At 33.3% G+C, this 23755-nt stretch overlaps 1 protein-coding gene across 4 annotated transcripts in view; it reads right to left on the reverse strand.

Moving 5' to 3' along the window:
- The window catches only part of LOC140452118 (protein rolling stone-like), a 62644-nt gene that overhangs the window by 20095 nt on the left and 18794 nt on the right, over positions 1-23755 (reverse strand). The window contains exon 1 of one of the 4 annotated variants that reach the window (XM_072546190.1): positions 22928-23216. The exons of 2 other annotated variants lie outside the window; for them this stretch is intronic. The gene's annotated coding sequence lies outside the window, so the exon portion shown is untranslated. Of the gene's footprint in view, positions 1-15240; positions 15402-22927; positions 23217-23755 lie in introns of those variants that run through there. One more of the 4 variants, XM_072546191.1, reaches the window with a different exon arrangement.

Genomic DNA, 23755 nt, shown 5'->3' on the forward strand with positions numbered 1-23755 from the left:
CTTGGGTAAAACCAGGGGTAATAATAGACGGTTGAAGCGTAGCACTGGCCATGTTACCTTCCTTGTATATCGTAGGCCCTAGATATAGCAGACTACCCTGCTATACTCCCAAAGCCGCGACAGCGGTATAAAACGGGAGACTATTATTATTATGAAAGAGGAATACTGGTTACTTTGGCCGTTGAAATTTCAACTTTTTTTCAACAGCTCATTTATTAGAACGGTGTAAACATTTTTTTAAGAACACAGAATCTAATGGTTGCCCGTTAACAAAGTACGGGCAACCGTACAAAGTAAGAGTCCAAGTCCATTTGGAGTGTTAGCTGGTTTGTAATTGAATTAACATACATTTTTGTGTCATGAGCATATAACGATATTTTACTTGAAACAAAATAAAGAACATCGCTGGTATAAACCGTAAAAAGGATAGGTCCAAGGACAGAATCCTGAGGCACTCCACTCTCCACTAACCTGTCTTGTGAGAAAGATTCACCAACCCTAGCTGTGTAATATCGATCTGTCAAGAAATCATCTATGCAACGAACTAAAGTACCGCGAATGCCGAAATGTTCTAGCTTATGTCCGAGCTTCGAAATACGGTCAAAGGCTCAAGAGAAATCTAGTTAAACAATGTCGACCAGTTACGAACTGTTAAGGGATGATGTCCAGTCGTTAACACAATGTAGGAGATTGGTTAGAGTAGAGCGACCAGAGACAAATCCATGTGTTGGAATAACATGTTTGTGGAGAAGGAATTTGGTCATTTCCTCGGAAATAATGGCTTCCATGACTTTGCTAACTACTGGCGGTAGTTGTTGGGGTCGAGATTGTTGCCTTTTTTATAAATAGGGGTGACGGATGCTAATTTTCAACTACGGGGTAAGGAACTCTGGAAAAAAGAAGTCTGCATAATAATGAACGTTAATGGTATTGTAAGCGTGTCTGTGCATCTTTTTAACAAGTTTGGTGTTAAACCATCTAAACCAGGTGAAGCGGCTGTACGACGTTTAATTAAGTGCTGTTTAACGTAATCCACTGTGAATTCAACTTGTTGTAAGGATGCGCCGACACGATTACACTTAATAGGAGGTAGATTGCCATCATTCGATTCTTTAGTAAAAACCTATGAAAATGCTGAAAATGAAAATTTCGGAAGACTCTTTGTCAGAAGTGCATAAAGTCTGGGTTTTTGAAGTAAAGGAATGGAAACTTTAGACTTCAAGGAAGATTTTATGTATGTGTAGATTTTTCTCATGTTACCAATAACACTTGCTTCAAAATTTCGTCTTAAAGCTTTTAAAAATGTTTGTAAGTTATTTAAAAATCTGTGACGGTTTTGGAAATCACTGAGAATCCCGGTGTGTTTAAATTTCCCAGGGCTTAATTCTCCCAGGTTTAGAGCCAATGAAGATAATCGCCGTTTTACTGCAATAAAGTATTTCAATGGTTAACTTTGTTATTTTTTGTCTATAAGTAAATCTCATGTATGTTACGAAATAGTTTTCCTCATTTTGTTAAATGTTTTATTTGTTTCTAATAATTTATTTTTTATATACAGAAAATGTTCATAAAAATGTCTATGGTAAAACTTTATATATTGATATTTTCTTAGTTTCTCATCCTCACTAAAAAGAAAAGAACTGGAATCCACCAAGTGTAAAGATATTCTCATATAGTTACGATGGTAAATACTAAGACAAGTAGTTCTACCATTGTGCTTTTATAAAATTCCCATTGAATGATTAACCGCAACAGAACGAACATAGTCTTCGGCATATTAATGTGTATAATTTTGTATGCTAATATTATGTTATTAAGGATTCATTTAAAAATGAAAGATTACAGAATTTCCTATTTATTATTTTAAAAGTAGAAAATGTAATGAATTGTTTTTAAAAGTAATATATCATATCGTATTATAAAACGTAACTTTAACTTACAATAATTTTAAATATTTTCATTAGAAAGCAATCGTGGAATCCAATGGGCAGTAACTTTGTCATAAATATGTCAAAAAACAAACATTAATAAAGTTTGCTATATTGGTTGGGGGCTTTCTGTGTTTTCTTTTGATATTTGGGTTGTATTTTCATTTGGCTTTTATGAATCTAAATGCAATACAGAAGTGAGATATCAAGCACGAACTTCATCATCGAATAACGAAATTAATTCATCAAATTTAAAGTTTTTTTTTGTAGTTCTCTGTTATAAGCATATAATAGTTTTATTTTGGTTATCAAAACAATATATTTAATAATGTTTATAAATAATTTTTTTTTGAATATGAAAGATAATGGGGATATGTCCATATATACAGGGTGAGTCATGAGGAACTTTACATACTTCTACCATATGTAGAGTCCCTCAAGGAGCATATCATGTGGCCACTAAAAAATGTCAACTCCTCTTCTTTATTAATTAACAGGGTGATTTGTGTAATTGACCATTTATTTCATTTTACTGTAGTGTTTATATGGCTCATTTGATTTTTTTAATTTTTGCATGATACAGTACACTACTATCAAGCATTAGACTGGTATTAGCTAAACTAAAAAATTCCAGGACTGGCTTTGGAAAAATTAATTTAGGGATTCGTATTAAATATTACACCCTGTATAAATTTTTTTTTTAAAATGCAATAAGTGATTTTCAAACTACATAAATAGCCAATGCAAACGACATATGCGACAATGTTGTCGCACTTTTATTAAATTTTTAGTGAACGATCAAATCTTAACCATAATGAAGTATCAAATTATAAGGTATTAATTTAAACAAATGTTATAAATTTCAAACATTTTAATTAAAATGAGTTCCTACAACATAATCTAATACGTAGAAAATTAACATCTTTACTGTCACTTTGTATTATCTCTACGATAGAATCAATTGTTTTTCAATTTTAAATTTTTACTCATAGATCGTATTGGGGTATTATTTTCGATAAATAATAAATTAAATTGATTAAAAAGTCAAACCTCTTGTATGTGTTAGTTTTTGTTGATTGTAAATGATTAAAATTTTATGTCAAATAATAATACATTGCATCAACTGTACTAAATAAAAATAAATCTAAAAAAGTTTAAAATGAAGGTTGGCGTTGACCGTTTGACGTTTCTTGATATTTTATACCCATTGTCATTATTGTCATTATTAATTGTTATTTATGTGTACAAGAATACATATTTCTTCTGTCATATCTACGTTAAGTACGTTGTGTTAGTTTTGGTAGAGCTTTTGTTACTTTCGTTCAAAATGCCACATCAGTTTTCGACCACAGAATATGCAGACATAATATTTGTTTATGGATTCTGTAATGGGAATGGTAGGGCTGCTAGTAGAGAATATCGCAGGAGATTTCCTAATCGTCGAACTCCCAGTCATCCAACATTTGGGTCAGTTTTTAATTTAATTATTTGCGAGAAAATGGCACTTTTCCTAGTGGAACAACAGAGCGACATGTAGATGAAGCGCAGGAAGATGACATTATGAACGCCGTTACTATGAACCCTACAATAAGCACTATACAAGTAAGTCGAGAACTCAATGTTACTCAATCAAAAGTAAGTAGAGTCTTACAAAAAAATAATCTATACCCATATCACATTCAAATGGTTCAGCGACTACATGCTGGAGATGAGATCGATAGGTTGGAATTTTGTAGATGGATTAACAATAATCGACCAACGCTATACAGGACACTATTTACAGATGAAGCCCAATTTACCAGAGACGGGATAAATAATTCACGAAATTCACGTGTGTGGGCAGAAGAAAATCCCCATGCTATTCGAGAACGTCGTTCTCAGTTAAGGTTTTCGGTTAACGTGTGGATTGGTGTCATAAATAACCAATTAGTAGGTCCTCACTTTTTTGATGGTCCTTTAACAGGGCAGGTCTATTTCGTGCAGAGGGATGTATTTTCAGCATGATGGGGCACCCCCACACTTTTTACTGGCAGTGAGACAACATCTCAATAATGTTTATGGCAACAGGTGGATAGGACGTGCAGGTCCTATTTCGTGGCCTTCAAGATCCCCTGATTTCAATCCCGTTGATTACCATATTTGGGGACGATTGAAGCAACTAGTTTACGCAGTGAATATTAATAACCGACAACAATTAATTGATAGAATTATACATTGTTGTAATACTATTAGAAACGATCCCCAGATTATCCGTAATTCAATACGTCAATTAACAATTCGGCAACAAAAATGTGTACAGGCTGCAGGGTTCCATTTCGAAAATCTATTTTGAATTATTTTTATTTTGTTACCATTATTGTATCTTTTCCAGTTCTAATTTATGGGTTTATCATAACTATGTACATATTTTTAGTTTTTTTTTTAAATTGTTATTCGTTATTGTTAGTAGTTACTGTTTTTTGTTGTGCAGTGACTCAGTTTATCATTTCAATTAAAATGTTTGAAATTTATAACATTTGTTTAAATTAATTACCTTATAATTTGATACTTCATTATGGTTGTTCTATTTTTGGTAAGATTTGATCGTTCACTAAAAATTTAATAAAAGTGCGACAACATTGTCGCATATGTCGTTTTCATTGGCTATTTATGTAGTTTGAAAATCACTTATTGCATTTTAAAAAAAAGTATATACAGGGTGTAATATTTAATACGAATCCCTAAATTAATTTTTCCAAAGCCAGTCCTGGAATTTTTTAGTTTAGCTAATACCAGTCGAATGCTTGATAGTAGTGTACTGTATCATGGAAAAATTAAAAAATCAAATGAGCCGTATAAACACTACAGTAAAATGAAATAAATGGTCAATTACACAAATCACCCTGTTAATTATTAATAAAGAAGAGGAGTTGACATTTTTTAGTGGCCACATGATATGCTCCCTGAGGGACTCTACATATGGTAGAAGTATGTAAAGTTCCTCATGACTCACCCTGTATGTATTCTTTTATATTATTATTACATTAATCAACAAGAATAATCCAGTAAATGACAACAAGGGGCCGATATAAAACTTTTATTACTAAATGTATAAATCTAAACGAAGTCAGCAAATTTGTCCAATGTTTTTTTTTTATTGAAATGATATCGGAAATAATAAAAATACAACAAAAATAAAATTTTCAGTGGTCTATAAATAGGACACTGGCCTATAATGGGTTAAGTTGAGTGTAAATTAGTGCAAACGTGAAAAGACTAGTATGTGCATGTTAACAAAAATACTACAATGAGTAAACAGAAACGGAAAAGCCGTTGTTAGGTAAATTTTAAATTAAATTTTAAGCTTAGAAATTTGAGTTAAAATTAAATTGCTCAGTGTCCCGATTCACCAGATTATTTCCTAAGAGCAGTAATAAATGTTTTCGTTAAAAAAGAATGTATAAGAAACATCGTATAAATATACTTTGAATATGTTTAATTATTGTAGCTCATACACACATTACTATTTTAAATGTTTTTGATAATGACAATTTTATAAATCAGGAATGCTTTTTCTACTGTAGATCTTATTTAAATGCAATATCGAAGAATTCACGCTTACTGAAATAAATAATGATGCGATGCTATATTGTTAACCTTTGAACAGTTAAAGTTGAACAGTACAATTTAAAATAGAATTTTAAATTGTAGTTGAACTGTAGCCTCTTGAATTTATAAAATCCTCATGTCCAATTAAGCTTAATCTTAGATTATTGGATTATATAAATTCAATATTTTATAATATATTAATAGCGTTGCCGATTTAGATAAATGACTAGATCTTTGTGAGATTAAAATAAAACTATTTTAAATATACTTATAAATATATATAAAGCAAATTAAAAAGGCATACACTTTAGATAAATACATTGACACAAACTAATAGACTATCAAATAAATAAATGGTGGTAAAAAAATGGCCCAATCGACTATCAACTACGCTATGTGATTTATCGACACAAACGATGTTGACACAAACGGCTCGATAACTTTTGGTTTGCCTTTGTTTAAAGTTTCTTAATCCAGTAAATCATACCATTAATTGTATTTTGAATTTCATACGGATCTTCTTATCTTTATTGTATTATACAGCGAGACAAGATCACCTATTATTGAATCGATAACTAAATTAATATTTTATTCTATAGTTGGCTATCTCCATACTAAATTCAAGATTACACGATAGACGGACTTATTATGAAAATTTAAGAAGTATAGTGTAGATGAAATAGTAAAAGAACATGGAGTTAAAGTGTTAGAAGAAAGGATACCAGCACGATGGAAGGAAAACATAATAGTGTCCATCCACAAAAATGGAGACAAAACAAAATGCGCGAATTATAGAGGAATTTCACTCCTAAACACGGCATATAAAACCTTCTCAAACATCATTCTTAGTAGACTAATCCCTTATGCTGAAAATGTCCTAGGCGAATATTAAGCCGGTTTTAGGGCAAACAGATCAACAATAGATCAACTATTCACGCTGAGACAACTTCTAGAAAAGGGATGGGAGTATAACAGACCCATATACAAACTTTTCATAGACTTTTGACAGGCATATGATAACGTAGAAAGAAGCCAAGTATGGAATGCCATGGCTGAGTTCTCAATACTAAAGAAACTCATTCCGATGACCAAAGTCTGTATGGGGGTTGGAATATCTAAAGTACGTGTAAATAATAAACTGTCTGGCAGCTTTGAAATCAACAGTGGACTCAAACAGGGTGATGCGTTATCTCCACTACTTTTTAACCTTGTATTAGAGAAAGCCATGAGGTCGGCCGAAATAAAAACAAAATTGCTATCGGTTCAAGGTCCCAAGCTATTACTCGCATATGCAGATGACATAGATCTCGTTGGAGACTCCATCCTTTCCACGAAAGACATCTTCAACTAGGTGGAAGGAGCAACAAGTGAAGTAGGGCTGAAGATTAATGAAGAGAAGACGAAATATATGTGTATAAATAGAACGACACGAAGAGACAGAACAGGACAAATTGTAACGGTCAACACCTTCAATTTCGAAAGAGTACAACGTTTTAAGTATCTGGGGGCCGTAATCACAGCTGACAATGATGTTACTGACGAAATAAAAGACAGAATCCAATCTGCAAACCGCTGTTTATTCGCACTGGATAAGCTCATAAAATCAAAAAATCTTACAAGAAGTTCAAAGATCAAAATCTATAAATCCATCTTCAGACCTGTAATAACATACGGATGAGATACGTGGACCATGACCAAAGCAAACGAAGAAAAGCTCAGACGCTTTGAACATAAAATACTTAGAAAAATTTTCGGACCCCACCATGACATCACCACAAGCCAGTATAAGATCAGAACCAATATCGAATTAAAAGCACTCTACAATGACGCAGATATTGTCCAAGAAATTAAATTACAGCGACTAAGATGGACAGGCCACGTGCACAGAATGCATAACGAGAGACTTGCAAAACTGGTATGGGAGGAGATTCCCACAGGCAAAAGACCACTCGGACGTCCCAGAATGCGATTGAGAGATAACACCCAAGCAGATCTCCGGAAAATGAACATTACATTTGAGCCTAGGTTGATGAAAGACCGAACAATGTGGAAAAAAGTTGTACAGTCAGCCAATACCCACCCAGGATTGTAGCGCTACGTGATGATGATGAGTTAAAGTGTTGAGATTACCACCTTATCACTGTGAACTTAACCCTGTAGAACTAATCTGGGCTCAAATAAAGGGATATGTCGCGAGAAATAATACAACATTTAAACTTTAATGTCAACTATTATCTGACTCCATATCCATAATTTCATCTGACAATTGGCAAAAAGCTATAAGACGTGTCATAGCAGAGGAAGAAACATTCTGGAAACTCGATGTTAATAGAGGAAACAATAGAACCGATTCTTATTTCTGTGGGAAATGAAGAAACTGATGATGATGATGATGCCTCCTTATCGGAAGAAAACAACTTATGTATTTAGGTATGTAATTATATATTTATATTACTAATAATAATTTTATATGATGCTAGTATCCGAAATAATATATTTATTATTAAACTGTAAGGAAATATCCCCAACCAATATTTAGTATTTGTACAAAAATTAATATGGGTGTGTAATATTGGCATTTTAGTTTTTTTATATCAAAGTAATTTTATGTTTTCCGTCACTGAGACGTTCAGTTATCGCTTAATCCCTTAGGGTTTGCTCATTTGCATTTTATGATGTATTGTATTTGAGATTTTTCTGGGTAATCATGTCAAATTCTAGTGAAAATTCAAATAAGAAGGTATCAATTATTACGTTTTTTCTGCATTGACCATTGACCAACCCTGTATTTAGACCTTAGCTATAAAATTGTTGCTATCAATCATTTTCAAATGTACTATAATTTTTCCGTTTAATTCTCCTAATATTTACATCTAATATTTGCATAATCCTATTATCACAAACAGCAAAATCACGAAAAGATATAAATAATTTTACAGATGAAATGATTGATCACCCAGTCATCATTTAACTATTGTAACTCTATGTTATTGTATTAAATTCAAGACACTACATAAGAAAGAAGATAGCAAAATGAAGAAATTATATAATGAGTTATACACGAAATCTAATGTACAGCAAAATGAAAGAGATGATAACCCTACAAGTGTAGTTGAGAGCCTTGATTAAATTATGTTTACGAAAAAGTTTTTAGGTAGATAAAGTCATTAAAGAATGAGACTTTCTTAGTTATGAATGATTTGTCAGAATTCTCATGCGACGCTAGACTTCGGCGAGATCTGTAATTTAAAATAGGCAAAATGATCTATTTTGGGATATATTAAGGGTAGCGGGTAGGAACTTTTTAAATTCTTGAAGATAGTCCTATACGGAAAAATGAATTAATCCCTGCCCTCCGCAGATTCCGGGGGTTCCCTGACCCGGGAAACTAGTACCTGTTTAGTATTCCTTGTTAAGTTAAACTTCGGTACGGTGCGGATAGCGTAAGTGGCAACCCTCGATTTTAGAGTTGATATAGAATCAAGTCAAATACTGGCCAACGGTTTCGGGCGGAGGAGCAATAGTAAGAGCACTCTTTTGTCCTGGGATAGAGAAATCTATCTCGAAGGCGGATTAACCAAGGAATGGTCAACAGCATAAGGATGCAGAAGGCAACGGGGAACCACTGCATTAAAGACTCATAGAGTACCCCTAGAAATCGTCATGGCAGTTAGTGACAAGCATCACCGTACTAATCATGATTCTCGGATGCCAAGATTCGGCAGGTGGAGAAATAAAAATGATGACAGGGCTCCTCAGGTCGTTAATCAACGAAATCCCTGCGTACTAAAAATACAAAATTCAACTTTTAAAATAGGGACATGGAATGTTAGAAGCATGTATGAGCCTGGTAAACTAAGGAACGTAGAACAAGAAATGATGTGACTTAAGATCGACATATTGGGAATAAGTGATTTAATGTAAGTGACTTAATTTGACAGTAGAGTTCCTCTGGGTACCGTCACACGTTGGAATAGATGGTAACGAAAAGGGAAAGATAGTCAAGCTAGGTCCGCAGTAACCAGTACAGGCTCATCAGTGGAAAATTTAACGGTTCATTTAGATTTAAAACCTTACTTAAAAGCCAAATTGCATGATGTTTGGCAAAACCAATGGAATAGAAGCACCACTAAATTGATACAAATAAAATCTTCCGTTCTTCCAGGGAACTTCTGGCCTTCAAAGCAACAACATCAAGTCATAATAGCACGTCTCAGATTAGGACACACTTCTACAACACATGAGTACTTGTTGAAGAGAGAAGAGGAACCAGTGTGTTTTGTTTGTGAATGTAGTGACAGTGAAGCACATTTTGATTGACTGTCCGACATATTCAGTTGAAAGACTATATCACCACATATCAAAAACATTAAAAGAACTTCTAGGAGATATAAATACGTAGCTGACTTGATAGAATTCTTAAAATCTATAAACTTTTTTAATGAAATTTAACACAATACATCAATAATTAAAATATATATTGGATACCTTATTATGTAATTGATATTTTGTATATGCCTTTGTATGTCTTTATCACTTTTTGTATTTTTCTTATGCTTATAACCACAAGTGGTTAAAGCAAAATAAATAAAAAAAATAAATAAAATAATTACATATAACCTCTCTATATTCACTCAATAAAAGAAAAGTAAAACTGCACAAAGGTCATGATGGTTGGTGCACATGCAGATGATGCAAAGTAACAAAATGCCCAAAATGGTCTTGAATCTGCTATGTTTTTGTTTCACTTTACATCCTATTTTGGAATTTATGATAGAATAGACAAAACAAGATTTTATAAAGCACTGAAATATATAGATATTATTTTTAATTTAAATAATACAAATTTCGTACAAGTACAAAGAATACAATGGGTACGGCAACTACAAAGGATGTGCTTGATATGGATTGGCATAATGTGCAAAATAGTCTTGACTACAATACCAATAGAAAAAGTGATGAATACCTGTATGCTTAAATTGAAAAATCTCTTAAAATCAGATTAACATCTTTCCTTGATAAACACAACATATTATCGTCTTCGCAGTTGGGATTCCGTAAAGGTTTTTTGACAAATGACGCAAATATAGAACTTATAAATGAAATATACAATCGAATTGACAAACCTAATGCTTGTGTGTTTCTAGAACTGGCAAAAGCATTCGATACTGTAAGCTATCCAAAACTACTAGAAGCACCAAAAAATAGTGGAATACGCGACATTGCTCATAATTTACTGAAATCTTATGCGGTGTGGTCCAAGGTACAGTATTAAGACCACTACTATTGGATATCCATGTTAACGATTTATATATCTCAATACTAAGGAAAAGATAGTAAGTTTTCCCGATGGCACTGCAATTTTATATAGCGCAGACAATTGGGAACATTTAAAAAATAAAATAAAATTAGATATGCTCAAAACTAATAAAATGGTTTAATTATAAAGGTTTAACAATTAATTATGAAAAACCGTTTTTTGTTCCGTTTTGCAGTTACAAAGTAACTCAAATCTAAAATAGATTTAAATTTTTTAAAAAGATTATGTAGTACAAATAGTAGGGCCTCCCTGGTCGTCAGCCAGCGAAATCCCTACGGCCTAAAAAAGGAAGCAAGTCCTCAACACCTAAGGATTGGAACTTGGAATGTACGAAGTATGTACGAGAGCGGCAAAACTCATAACATTGTAAAAGAGATGAAAAGATTAAAAATTGATATATTGGGAATTAGTGAAACACACTGGCAAAACTCTGGACAATGCGATATACTTGGATATAAAGTTTACTATGCTGGAAACGACACAACACATCACAGAAACGGCACCGCAATAATAGTTGCCCCACGTATTAATTCGGCAGTAAAATCTTTCACTCCCCATTCAGATAGAATAATGCTTTTACAAATTCAAGCAACACCGGTGAATATTAACATATTACAGGTATACGCGCCAACGGCAGATAAAGATGAGGTAACCAGCGAAGAATTCTATGAACAACTGGGAAGCCTGATGAAAATGACAAAAAAACATGAAGTAACAATAGTGATGGGAGATTTTAACGCAAAGGTTGGCAGAGGCAAGGTGAATGAGATCGTGGGTAACTTCGGCCTAGGAGAGAGAAACGATAGAGGTGATAGACTTATATGCTTCTGCCAGGAATATAACCTGCTATTAAGTAATACACTCTTCAAGCTCCCCAAACGTCGACTTTACACATGGAAATCCCCCGCTGACTCACCTGACAACATCATAAGGAATCAGATAGATTATATAGCAGTACCAACAAGATATAAAAACATGATAAAATCATCAAAAACGTACCCAGGTGCCGATGTTCCTACGGACCACAATCTGTTGGTATGCAGAATGGTCATGAGAGTAAAACGGCTCGAGAAAAGATCTAATTTAAACACAATTGATATTAAGAAACTCACTAACCCAAAAACCGAAATAAAAGTACGAGAACAACTAGGAAAGAAAATAAACGACATTAACGAGAACACGTCGGACATAATAGAGAGATGGGATAAATCGAGGGAAGCAATCCAAACAACATGCGCGACTCTATTAAAGCGTGACAGACGAAAGAAGAACGAATGGATGTCTGATGAGATAATGGATATGATGGATGAAAGACGTAAATTCAAGAATAAAAATGAAGAAAAATACCAGCAGATCCACAAAATCATAAGAACGAAAATTCGAGAAGCCAAAGAAAAATAGTTTTCCAACGAATGCAGGGAAATAGAACAATACGAACGAAAATACGACAGTTACAATATGCACAAAAAAATAAAATCAATGACAAACAAGAGGAAATTTAATAAGTCACCCAACAGCATAAAAGATGGCGATGGAAATCTTATCTCGGAGCCATCAACGATCTTAGAAACATGGAAATCATACATAGAAAAATTATTTGCATCTGACAGGACTGATGATCACCTATATGGAGAAGGAGAAACAGGACCTTCAATCCTTAAATCGGAGATAGAAGATGCCATTGCAGCACTAAAAAACAATAAGTCAGCAGGTCCGGACAATGTACCCTGCGAAATATTAAAGATCCTATGTAAATCAGACAAACAGTTCCTTGATAATCTAGTTGAACTTTTTAACAACATATATAATAGCGGTAAAATCCCGGAGAACTGGCTGCAGTCAACATTTATTACAATCCCGAAGAAACCAAAGGCCCAGATCTGTGATGACTACCGGCTTATAAGCTTGATTAATCATGTCACTAAAGCATTCACTAAGATCATTCATAGAAGAATATATGATAAATGTGAGTCAAATATTGATAGATCGCAGTTTGGCTTTCGGAAAGCACTTGGAACTAGAGAAGCAATTTTCGCTCTCCAGGTGCTTATACAGCGGTGTAGAGACGTTGATAAGGACGTGTATTTGTGCTTTGTGGATTTTAGAAATGCATTTGACAATGTCAATCATGAACAATTGATAGATATTCTGCGAAAGACAGGTATTGACGACAAGGACATTCGAATTGTGGCAAACCTATACTGGGGTCAAACAGCAAGAGCAAAAATTGGCAACGAACTCACTAAAAGTGTGCAGATCAAAAGAGGTGTCCGTCAGGGTTGTATATTATCCCCACTCCTATTCAATATTTATTCCGAAGAAATATTTAATAAATGTATGGAAAATGCAAATGAGGGCATAAAAATAAACGGCGAGTTAACAAACAATATAAGATATGCCGACGACACGGTGATCCTTGCCAGTACCATAGACGAATTACAGCAGGTAATGGAAAGAGTTTATTCAGTTAGTGAGGAATACGGCCTGAGCCTCAACTTCAAGAAGACAAAGTGGATGCTGATAAGCAGGAAGCAACAGCCTGCTCGAGAGTTACGGATAAGTAAGATACTAATTGACCATGTAGAATCTTATGTGTACCTTGGCACCAACGTAAATGCAAAATGGGAACAGGCCACAGAAATTAAGGCGAGAATAGAACGAGCTAGAGCAGCATTTAGCAATATGAAAAAGCTCCTCATAAGCAGGGATTTGTCTCTTCCCCTAAAACTACGTCTAGTTAAATGCTACATTTTTCCGATCTTACTGTATGGTGTGGAGGCCTGGACGCTGACGGAGACGCTCACGAGAAAACTAGAAGCATTCGAAATGTGGGTGTACCGACGCATTCTTCGTATATCCTGGACCGAACATGTCACCAACACAGAGGTAATCCAAAGAATCGGAAAGGAGAAAGAAATCGTGAATACAATTAAACAAAGAAAGCTTGAATATCTAGGCCACATATTGAGACACGATAAGTACCGTCTACTGCAATTGATTGTCCAGGGAAAAATAGACAGTAAGCGAGGGCCAGGCAGGAGAAGACACTCGTGGCTCCAAAATCTGAGGAAGTGGTTCGTGCTCACATCGGGAACTATTCAGAAGCGCCGCAAATAAGATCAGAATTGCCATGTTAATAGCCAACGTTCGCAACGGACAGGGCACTTGAAGAAGAAGAAAAAGATTATATTATGGACTAGTTGAGTCTAGAATTAGATATGGAATTCTTGGGTTGGGCGCTGTACAGAAAAATGTATTTAAAGAAAGTCGACATTACCAAAATAATTTTGAAAATAATAATTAATAAAAAAATAACATAATTCTCTTATTTATTATTCTGTGATACTAACGTGATGGATACGAGGCAACTTTATATGTATTCCCTGCTACATACTGTACACATACAATCATAAGCAAATCCTTCGTACATTATAAACATCACTAAGAGACTAGCACTAAAACCAATCAACATGTCCAATTGGGAAATATCAAAAAATCGATAGGACATAGATCTGCCATGTATCTTGCTCCAAAAATATTTAATGACTTGCCCAATATATACAAAATATATAATAATACTCTTAATTGACTAAGTATGGTAAAATATATATTCAAAAAGTATGTATTAAGCCTATATCGTATGTTTATACATGAATTTTTCGACTTGACTAACTAATACTGGTTAAAATTGAAAAAAAAAGAATATTTGCAATAGAGTGATTTATTATATTCACCCAGTTCGTATAAATACAAAAAATACATGTAATATACATTATACAATGTTTGTAGATAATATACACTTTTTCTATCAAAAAGTCTACCATTATAGCATCCTCATTTGGTGTCACTTTGTCCAATAATCTTGATTGAATATTAATACATTATTATAATATTTAAATATCGTCAAACACTATTCCCGTGTTCGACCAATAGGTTTTAACGGGTAATGAGTAAATGTTTTTTTGGTTTTTCAATGTAAAAATGTAAAATTATTATGTATAAAAATGCTACTAATTATAATTATTTCTTGTAAAGTCAAATCAATAAAATTTATTATTATTACTAGAAGATTTACAAAGTGTAATTAGAATAACAGAAAAAGATATCATTATCGATATATTATAATAATTGAATTTTACAATTTGACGTACAAATTTAAACGTTTATACGCAAAACTCAAATACAACGTATTGATAATAACAAGTGATATTTCGTCGAAACGTTTATGAACTTCCATACTACAAAGAAAACAACTTCGAGGCGGTTATATATATATATATATATATATATATATATATATATATATATATATATATATATATATATATATATATATATATATATATATATATATATATCCTTTATTTATATGTGAAAATGTACTACAACATAAATAATACTCACTTGTATTTTTAATTATATAAAAAACATTAAATTTTGGTTATTATCACCACACCATGTGCAATTGACTTTCGTTAAATATTTATGTATGTAGGAACGTATAAGGAAGCATAGTATCGTTAGGAGTGGGGAGGTTTGAATCTGAGGAATTGATCTTCACGACTAATCAATACACCTTTTATGTAGTATTCAACGGCTCGGAAACAATTGAAGCCAATGCAGGTATAATTGGCTTAATGATATAACCCTTACACACGATACAATGTCCAGCGTAAAAAACAGAGACATTTTCATTTTAATGAAGATTAATATAAAGTTTGATTTGTTCTACAGTAGTAACTTTCATTCACAAAATAAATTTCGTTAATAAAAATAAAATAAAACAATAAAATTGATGTTTTATTAGACATGACAAATTAATGTGAATTCTTAGTTTTTCTGTAACAAAAAATGGGTTCGATGTGCTCGGCATTGCAGCCCAGGCAGTGTCTTTTTAAGCGTTATGTTAAAAAGATTATCAAGTATAATAGGTGTAATGAAACAAATAATTTCTAAATTGAATTTAAAAAAATCCTTTGATTATGTCACGATCAAATCATGGAGTTCGTGGATAACTTCTGGGATATTGACGATTTATGATGCACCAAGATGTTCATTATCAGAGAAACAGTTCAGCTTTTTCTGCCACTCACTTCTGCTACTCACGATTTAGACTCGCGATAAACGGCTTTAAATTTTGCATTGCTTTTCCTTTCAAAATAAAGAGCTTGATAACTAAAAAATCTTCGTTTTCTTTTTTACTAAAAAAACACACAATTTTAAAAGACATCGTATAATAGCTGAAAGGTATCCAAACTGGTAGTAGCTCGATCCAATCTAAAGCATAATATATCAGGGCTTGATTAAAGTTACGCTCGTATGTGCACTTTATCCACGGTTTTTATTTCTATATGTGAACAAACTTAACAACAGAAGCACTTCAAATCGAGCTAACTAAACCCTGTATATTATGATCTATTGATATGATCTACTGACACACTTTTCTTATTTCCCATATCCTTCCGTGCTTGTTGCACCAGATGCGGGCACAACAGGAATTATAAGGATTATTACGAGCATTAGCACAATTTGAAACCCAAACAGGTGAGATAAAATATACAGAGAAGTTATTATGCCATTATGTATTGGCCAGACAGTAATACAAAATATCAATTAAATATTTAACACTTATGACAAATCACAGAATGGAAAAAAAAGTATTTTTGAAGTGTGTAAACGTTTATTTCCTAGCTGAGCGCTTTTGGCTTACAAATCCATCTTCAGAGCTATGGTCAAGTGTGTAAAAGTCTCACTACTAGGAGAGATCTCATTTGGTAGAAAAATACAGAAATTTTCCTTTAAGCTGGTTCTATGTTAAAATATTTCATTGAAAACACACAAAAAAACTGTACACTGGACTACACAAAAGGCACATTAAAATATTTGTTTACGATACGGGTGTCCGAAAATGTTCATTGCTGAAATTTCCTATGAGTTTATATTGAGGATGGACCTTTTGAAAAAACTTGGGACTATAGGGGAGACGGTTGTAACTTGACCATGGTATACCTTGCACCACAGTCAATATCCGACTACTGCGTACTGCGCAGTTCGTACTGCGTATTACTGAGTTATATGGCCATTTGCCGCCTTTGTCGGTAGTGGTGGAAAATTTATTGTTTTTGTGAGAAAAAGTAAAGATTTCAAGTATAGTTATGTTTAGGTTAATCAGTGACAAATTGAGTAGTAGGCTATCTCTTGGTAAGTGAAAGTAGCACAATATCTTTATCATTTAGTAAAAGGTTTGGTGTGTGCAGCCATTTTTATTTATTTTTGTATACTGGTATACCTTGAAGCCTAGCTGCATATTATACCTTGGATCGGATTAGAGTATAATAGGTTGCATTGATTTTTATTTGTTATAAATTGAACTTCATCATGCCACGAAACAGAACAGGTATCATAAGGGAACCAATAAATGCTGATGAAATATGCAACCGAAGCCATAGATAATGAAGACCCCAACAATAGAATGAAGTTTCAAGAGGCGGAAAATGTATTCAAAGTGAGCAGGTCTACAATAACTAGGCACTTAAGGAACTACAAGGAAAGTAGGGCCGTTAAATTTGAGTATTCTTTAAACTATGTGGTGAAACAAGTATTCAGCGATACGATATATCCAAAATGTCGCGTAAATTCTATACGGTTTGACAAAAAAAAAAAGATTCAGAAATTTGGTTTTCAATTTCGCAAAGGCTTATTAATAAAAATACCCAGAAATGTGACTTGAGGAAAAAATAGCTGGAGAAGAATAGATACGAGTATTTTTAAACACACATTCTGACAAGATTTCCATTCGAAACCCAGAAGTCATAAGTCTTAGCCATGCCACGAGCTTCAATCGCCACAACGTGCAGTGTTTTTTTAGAACATTAGAGATATTCATAAACGTTTTGGGCGAATTCCACACGAACGGATTTGGAATGCTAATAAAACAAGAATGAGCACTATCCAAAACCAATTTAAAATAGTCGAACCTAAGAGGATGAAACAAATCCGTAGTGTAACGTCTGGTGAAAGAGGGCAGCTGGTGTAGATAATAGCAGCAGTGAATGCAATAGGGAACGCAGTTCCACCGTTATTGGTTTCTCCTCGAGTGCATTACAAGGACAGAATGATTTTTTGAAATATAGACGAAAACGACAAAGAATTTAACAGGCACTCTCTTAAAATCATCATATAATGTACAAAATATACAAAAACAACAAAAACAAAAACAAAACAATATACATATGTACAAAAGCCAGGTGTCAGTCCAGTCAGTCTGGAGAAAAGAAGCTATCACGGCAAGCAAAACAACAGAAATTTATTGACTTTCTGATACAGAAGACGCTGAAGTATTATCTCTTGCTTCTAGTGACAGTGAAAACAGTGCAAACGAAGAATGTGTTTACTGTAGTAACTCGAAGGTTTCTGACAACAGTGGGGGAAAATGGTGCAGGTGCATCTCTTGTGGCCGATGGACTCACTATCTATGTGCCGGGGTTGAAGGAAGTGCTTGGAAGACATATGTTTGTGACTTCTGCCATGTTTAATTGTTTAAGCTAACTTTGTGACAAGAAACATAATATTTTCCGTTAATAAAACCATTATTTTACCTTTGTTACCTTTTTCTAAACATTATTTCAATCAATAAACTGAGTATTTAAAGGGATAAAACTCAAAAAATCGTCCAAGGTACAACAGTCTCCCCTACTATATATTACAAACGAAGTCTTCGGTGAAGAGTTTCCTTTCATGAAGAAAAAGGTGTTGTCCGCTTACTATAAACTTTAACACCAAAAGCTCCTGGAAGGTTCTAAATTTAGACTATCTGTGAAAAAATAATCGATTTCACGTAAAAATCTTATACAGATATTTGAAAGTTCCAAAAGTTATATTAGGGGTAGCTAATTCGTAAAGATTTACAGCTAATTTTGCTTTGTTTTTTTTAATATGTGAAAAAATCATAATTTATAAAACGTGTGTTATATATTTCAGACAAAAATAGTTCAAATAAAAGTTGTATATATGAATAAGTACTTTAATCTCGAGAGTACCTAAATTAAAATCCATAAACAATTGAGCGAGATAATGGCAAAAAACCCTTTTTTACAATAATTTTTTCAGTAATTTATAAATATAAATAACTTTGATTTTTTTATAGTAACATGTAATATATCTACTTCAAATTGTGGCAATTAATGAGTTATTGAAGTGTGCTAAATTTTAGCCAGATCGACTAAATAGTTTATAAGTTATTTAATTTGTTTATCCTGAAGAGCGATTATTTGAATAACTGTACTTGTCCAAACAGTGACTTCAAACACAGATTCCAATCGATTATTTGAAGCTTCAATTTTAAGATATATTAAAACACTTCAAAATTGTTATTAAAAAACCCGTTTGGAAAAGAGCTGACTTTGAGGAATTAAATATATTCACACACTTTAATGTAACATCCTGTACATATGTTTCTGTGGTAATTTTTTTTAGATTATTATCATCTTAAAACATAAACTCCCTTTGATAATTTTGCTAAGCGAAATTCCTTTTATTCGTGTCCTATATAAAGATAATAAACATCGATATCTACCATATCAGAAATCCATAAAACACAGGTAATTATTGATTCGATTAGATTAAACTAATTTTGATAAAATTGACACTGATATAGAAAATATATTGAATATTTATTAAACCTAAATTGAAATAATCTTTTAATATTTTGTAATATAAAAATCTCACATAAATATGAAACACAAGAAAATGATTTAAACAGAAAGTGATTTTATTTACAAAATACTGTAAATCTCCAATAGTACAGGTATGATGTTTCGAAATATATATATATATATATATATATATATATATATATATATATATATATATATATATATATATATATATATATATAGAACCAACAGAAGAATGAAACTGGCTAAGGCATTTTTGGTAAAAATGCAGTTATATTTAAGTCCAGGATGCCACTCCACCTGATGAAAAAATTATTCAATCAGTATATACTAAACATGATACACGACTGGCCAGGAAAGAAACTCAACCTAACCTAACCTAACCTTTTTTTTTTTCTAAGGGTGAAAATTTCTAAAAACCGTACCAGGTTAACCCATCACTAGGGATGGCTGGCGTGTGTTGGATTCAGGGTAGAGGAGTACATCCGAGCCCATTTCCCCATAGAAGAAGGAGGTCCTGAACACGGATGCCTTCCTGTTATCCTATCTTTCCGTCCGGCTTGCGGAAATAAGACTACAGCCGGGGCTATTTTCCCTGCCTACCAAAGTAGGACTAATTCCAGAAGCTTAGTCGGATTTAGAGCAGAACACTCTAGCGAATTACAAGTACTTAGACTGACAGAATACATAACAGCTGGATTTAACGAAAAACAGTACTCAGGAGCAGTATTCCTGGATGTAAGCAAAGCCTTCGACAGAGTTTGGCATAAAGGCCTAATATACAAAACGAGAGGCTACGGATACAATGAGGCCATGATAAGATTGATCTCTTCGTACTTGAGCAACCGAAGATTCAGGGTACGAATAGGATAAGTACCACAGAAGTGCCACAGGGAGCAGTCCTGTCACCCGTGCTGTACACAATATACACCGCAGATGTTCCAAGAACATCAGGAACACTACTTATCCTTTATGCAGACAACACAGCGATTGCGGTTAAACATAGAAACTTAGAAGTAGCAGTCAACAATCTACAGACAGCATTGGATAACATTGAAGAATAGTGTATCCAAGCAATCAATTCAGAAAAGGCACAAGCAATCATTCAAAAAGAAAAGAGAAACCCCAGAGGAACAGTTGTTAGTGCAAGATAATCCCATCGAATGGAAAAGAGAAGCGAAATACCTAGGAGTCACTATGGACCAAGGCTTAACCTTCATACAACACGTGGACACAACCATCCAAAAAATAGCAACAGCTAGAGCAGCAATAAGAGGACTCATAGGTAGAAAAAGCAAACTGCGCATAAAGACGAAAATGAGACTGATAAACAGCATCATACTTCCAATAATCACGTATGCATCTCTCGCATGGGAACAAATAAGCAATTCAAATAAAAGGAAAATACAAGGAGCCTATAATAACATCCTCAGAGAAGCGACAAATGTACCCAGATACGTCGCTAAACTCTTTCTGTTTGGAGAACTGCAACAAGTAAGGGTGATAGATAAAATGGCAGAAAAAGCCAGAATGAGGTTTGCAGAATTAGAGGCATTCAAGCTCGATCTTGAGAGAGATAATAAGATATGATGCGTTCCATCGATGGAAGCACAGAAGACCAAAACAGCAATTCCTGGCAAACACATAAAGTCTAGATAATTCGTTGCTCTACCAACAGAAGAAGCCGCAGTGGAAATTGTATTAATTGATGTTTATTTTCAGGACAACCTTCAAAAAAAATAATAAAAATAAATAAATAAAGGCTTTAGCCACCAAAAAAATCAAAATATACTAACAAAAAGGCCACAGCCATCCCAAAAAATTAACAAAACCCAAAAATCTTCAATTCGATGATACGACACTAGAGAAAGCAGGAAAAGAGCGCCTCACACTAGCCTGCATTGATCGAGTTAGGATATCGTGATGAAGTTCTTGTACCCAGGATTTCCACACGAAAAGCATTTGGCTGATAGTTGTGCCCATATCGCGTATCAGAGTGCTATAGGGGGGGAAGGGATGGCCTGGAGCATTGGAGCGCGGTGGAGTGACTCCTGTTTTTAACTCGAGTTAGTACACCCGTCTTCAATGAATTGTTTCACCCAAATGTAATTTTTAGGGGTGAACATGTCTCACAGGCTGGGTTTTCTTAAATTGCTTGCTTGCAAAACTATAGTTTTAAATGTAGATAGTAACCCTATCTCGTGTAAAGAGAGAACTCAATACAAATTGACTGGTCAGTTGGTTGTTAAAACCAGTTCCAATAAAAAAAAATATTTTGGTGAACATCAACCACTATTTACTCTAGAGTGAAGAAGAAATACATATATGGCTACATATGCCAAATACACAAATACTCCCCTCCCAGAAACGAAAATAAAAAGTATAGAAAATTTAATGAATAATAAATGCCCGGGAAACACAAAGTAGAAGAAAGAGAGATTTGGATTAAGCGTAATACGAAAACCCAGTACGAGTTAAGGAATTAGAAAACAAAAATGACCAGAAATGGGCCTTGAATAGAAAAAATGCATAAAATTGTCAAGAGGTGAAAAAGTAAGGATATCTAACGCGGTGATCAGACCAATAATTACATACAGATTAAAAACAGACATTGAATAAAAAAAACCTATTCTAAAAGCTAGAAAATAATTATATTAACCAAGCTGTTTGGGGGTAAAATGCAGAATAGACTATGGATAAGAAGGACAAATAAGGACCTAGAAGAGTTATGTCAAAAACCTACTATAATACGTGTAATCAAATTTCAAGATTAAAGTATTTAGGATATTACAAAAAAATCTAAATAGAAGGTTACCAAAAAACTTTTGCCAACAGAGAACGAGGTGAAAAACTGAGATAAAGTAACAATGAAAGAGACAAAACATCACAAAATGAGAAAACAAGACAACAAACACGAAGAAATAGAAATAGTCAGAGCACGGAAATATTAAGACAGTAATATCTACTAAGGTTCATTTGGAAATGTTTGGGAGTCAGAGATTCAAATATTGCGTTGGGCAACTAGGAAAGTGTATAGCAAAGTAACGATGATATTAACTAGAACAGGACAGAAGAGTTTGTTATAGAACTCCAAAGAACTCATCGTCAGTAGAAGAATATCAAGCTATGTGACTCTGTGGCCTTACACACGTGGCCATCAACACGTTTGTTTGTGCGGTTTTTAATAAAATAAATTCATAAAGACTTTTATTTTGAAAATGCTTTATAAAAGGTATATATGAATATTTATATATAAAAGATAATTTAAATAGAAGTTTTTCACTTTCATTTTCCTTGTGAAATTTCATAAAGGTTTCTTAGATAGATAGATTTTAATATAAATAAAATATTATAATATAAATTTTAATATCATTTAAATACTACTAAAAAAAATAATAATTCGAGTATATACTTACATTATATAGGTTGCCCCAGTCATAACTGGGGTAAAATGTTTAACAATGTGGTCAGTTGCATAATAATAATGTACGGTCTATTCTTCAGCACGCTCGAACAAAATATTTGTTACATAACTTAGTGAAATCCAATCGCGGTCTATTCGTAAATATATTACTTTTTCTGCAAGTTACCACCAGCGATTCGACTAACACAAAACAGAACAAATCACAGAATACGCGGTTTTAGTTTCATTACACCGCGTGCTACTTTTGAAGACATCAAAAAATACAGTAAAACACCTCTATATGATTCTCCTTCGCTGCAACCGATTGTAATTTATTATGAAATAATCTTCACGATTCGATGTTGAAATTTCGCAAGGACGATTGCATATAATTTTTACGTGATAAATGTTTCAGTTTTACATTTCTATTATTCGTTTATTCAATGTCAAGGCTGTTGGTTATAATTTTCAATTATACTAAGAATTATTTATAAGTTATTTATAATATTTTATCGGAAAACAGTAGTACATGCTTTCATTTTATCTTTAAGACTTATTTTCTACATTTTCATCAAAATCGTTTTTTCAATCCAACATTTTTCTCTTGTCAGTTGTATCTCTCGTTCGTTTTAAGAATTACCATTATAGAATTACTTTATATAGAACAACTTATTAAAGAAAACTCGAGTGAATATAGTTAATAACATAGCAAATTTTTACAAAGTTTGGTAAATCCCTGTAGCTATTTTCTGAATTAGAAAACGTAAATTAATAAATTTTTGGGTAAAAGAACTAAGGTACTGTTCCTTGAGAACTCGTCGTGGTGGAGTGCTCTTCGTGC

This window comes from Diabrotica undecimpunctata, chromosome 10 (genome assembly GCF_040954645.1).
Source record: "Diabrotica undecimpunctata isolate CICGRU chromosome 10, icDiaUnde3, whole genome shotgun sequence".
NCBI classification, from domain to species: Eukaryota; Metazoa; Arthropoda; class Insecta; order Coleoptera; family Chrysomelidae; genus Diabrotica; species Diabrotica undecimpunctata.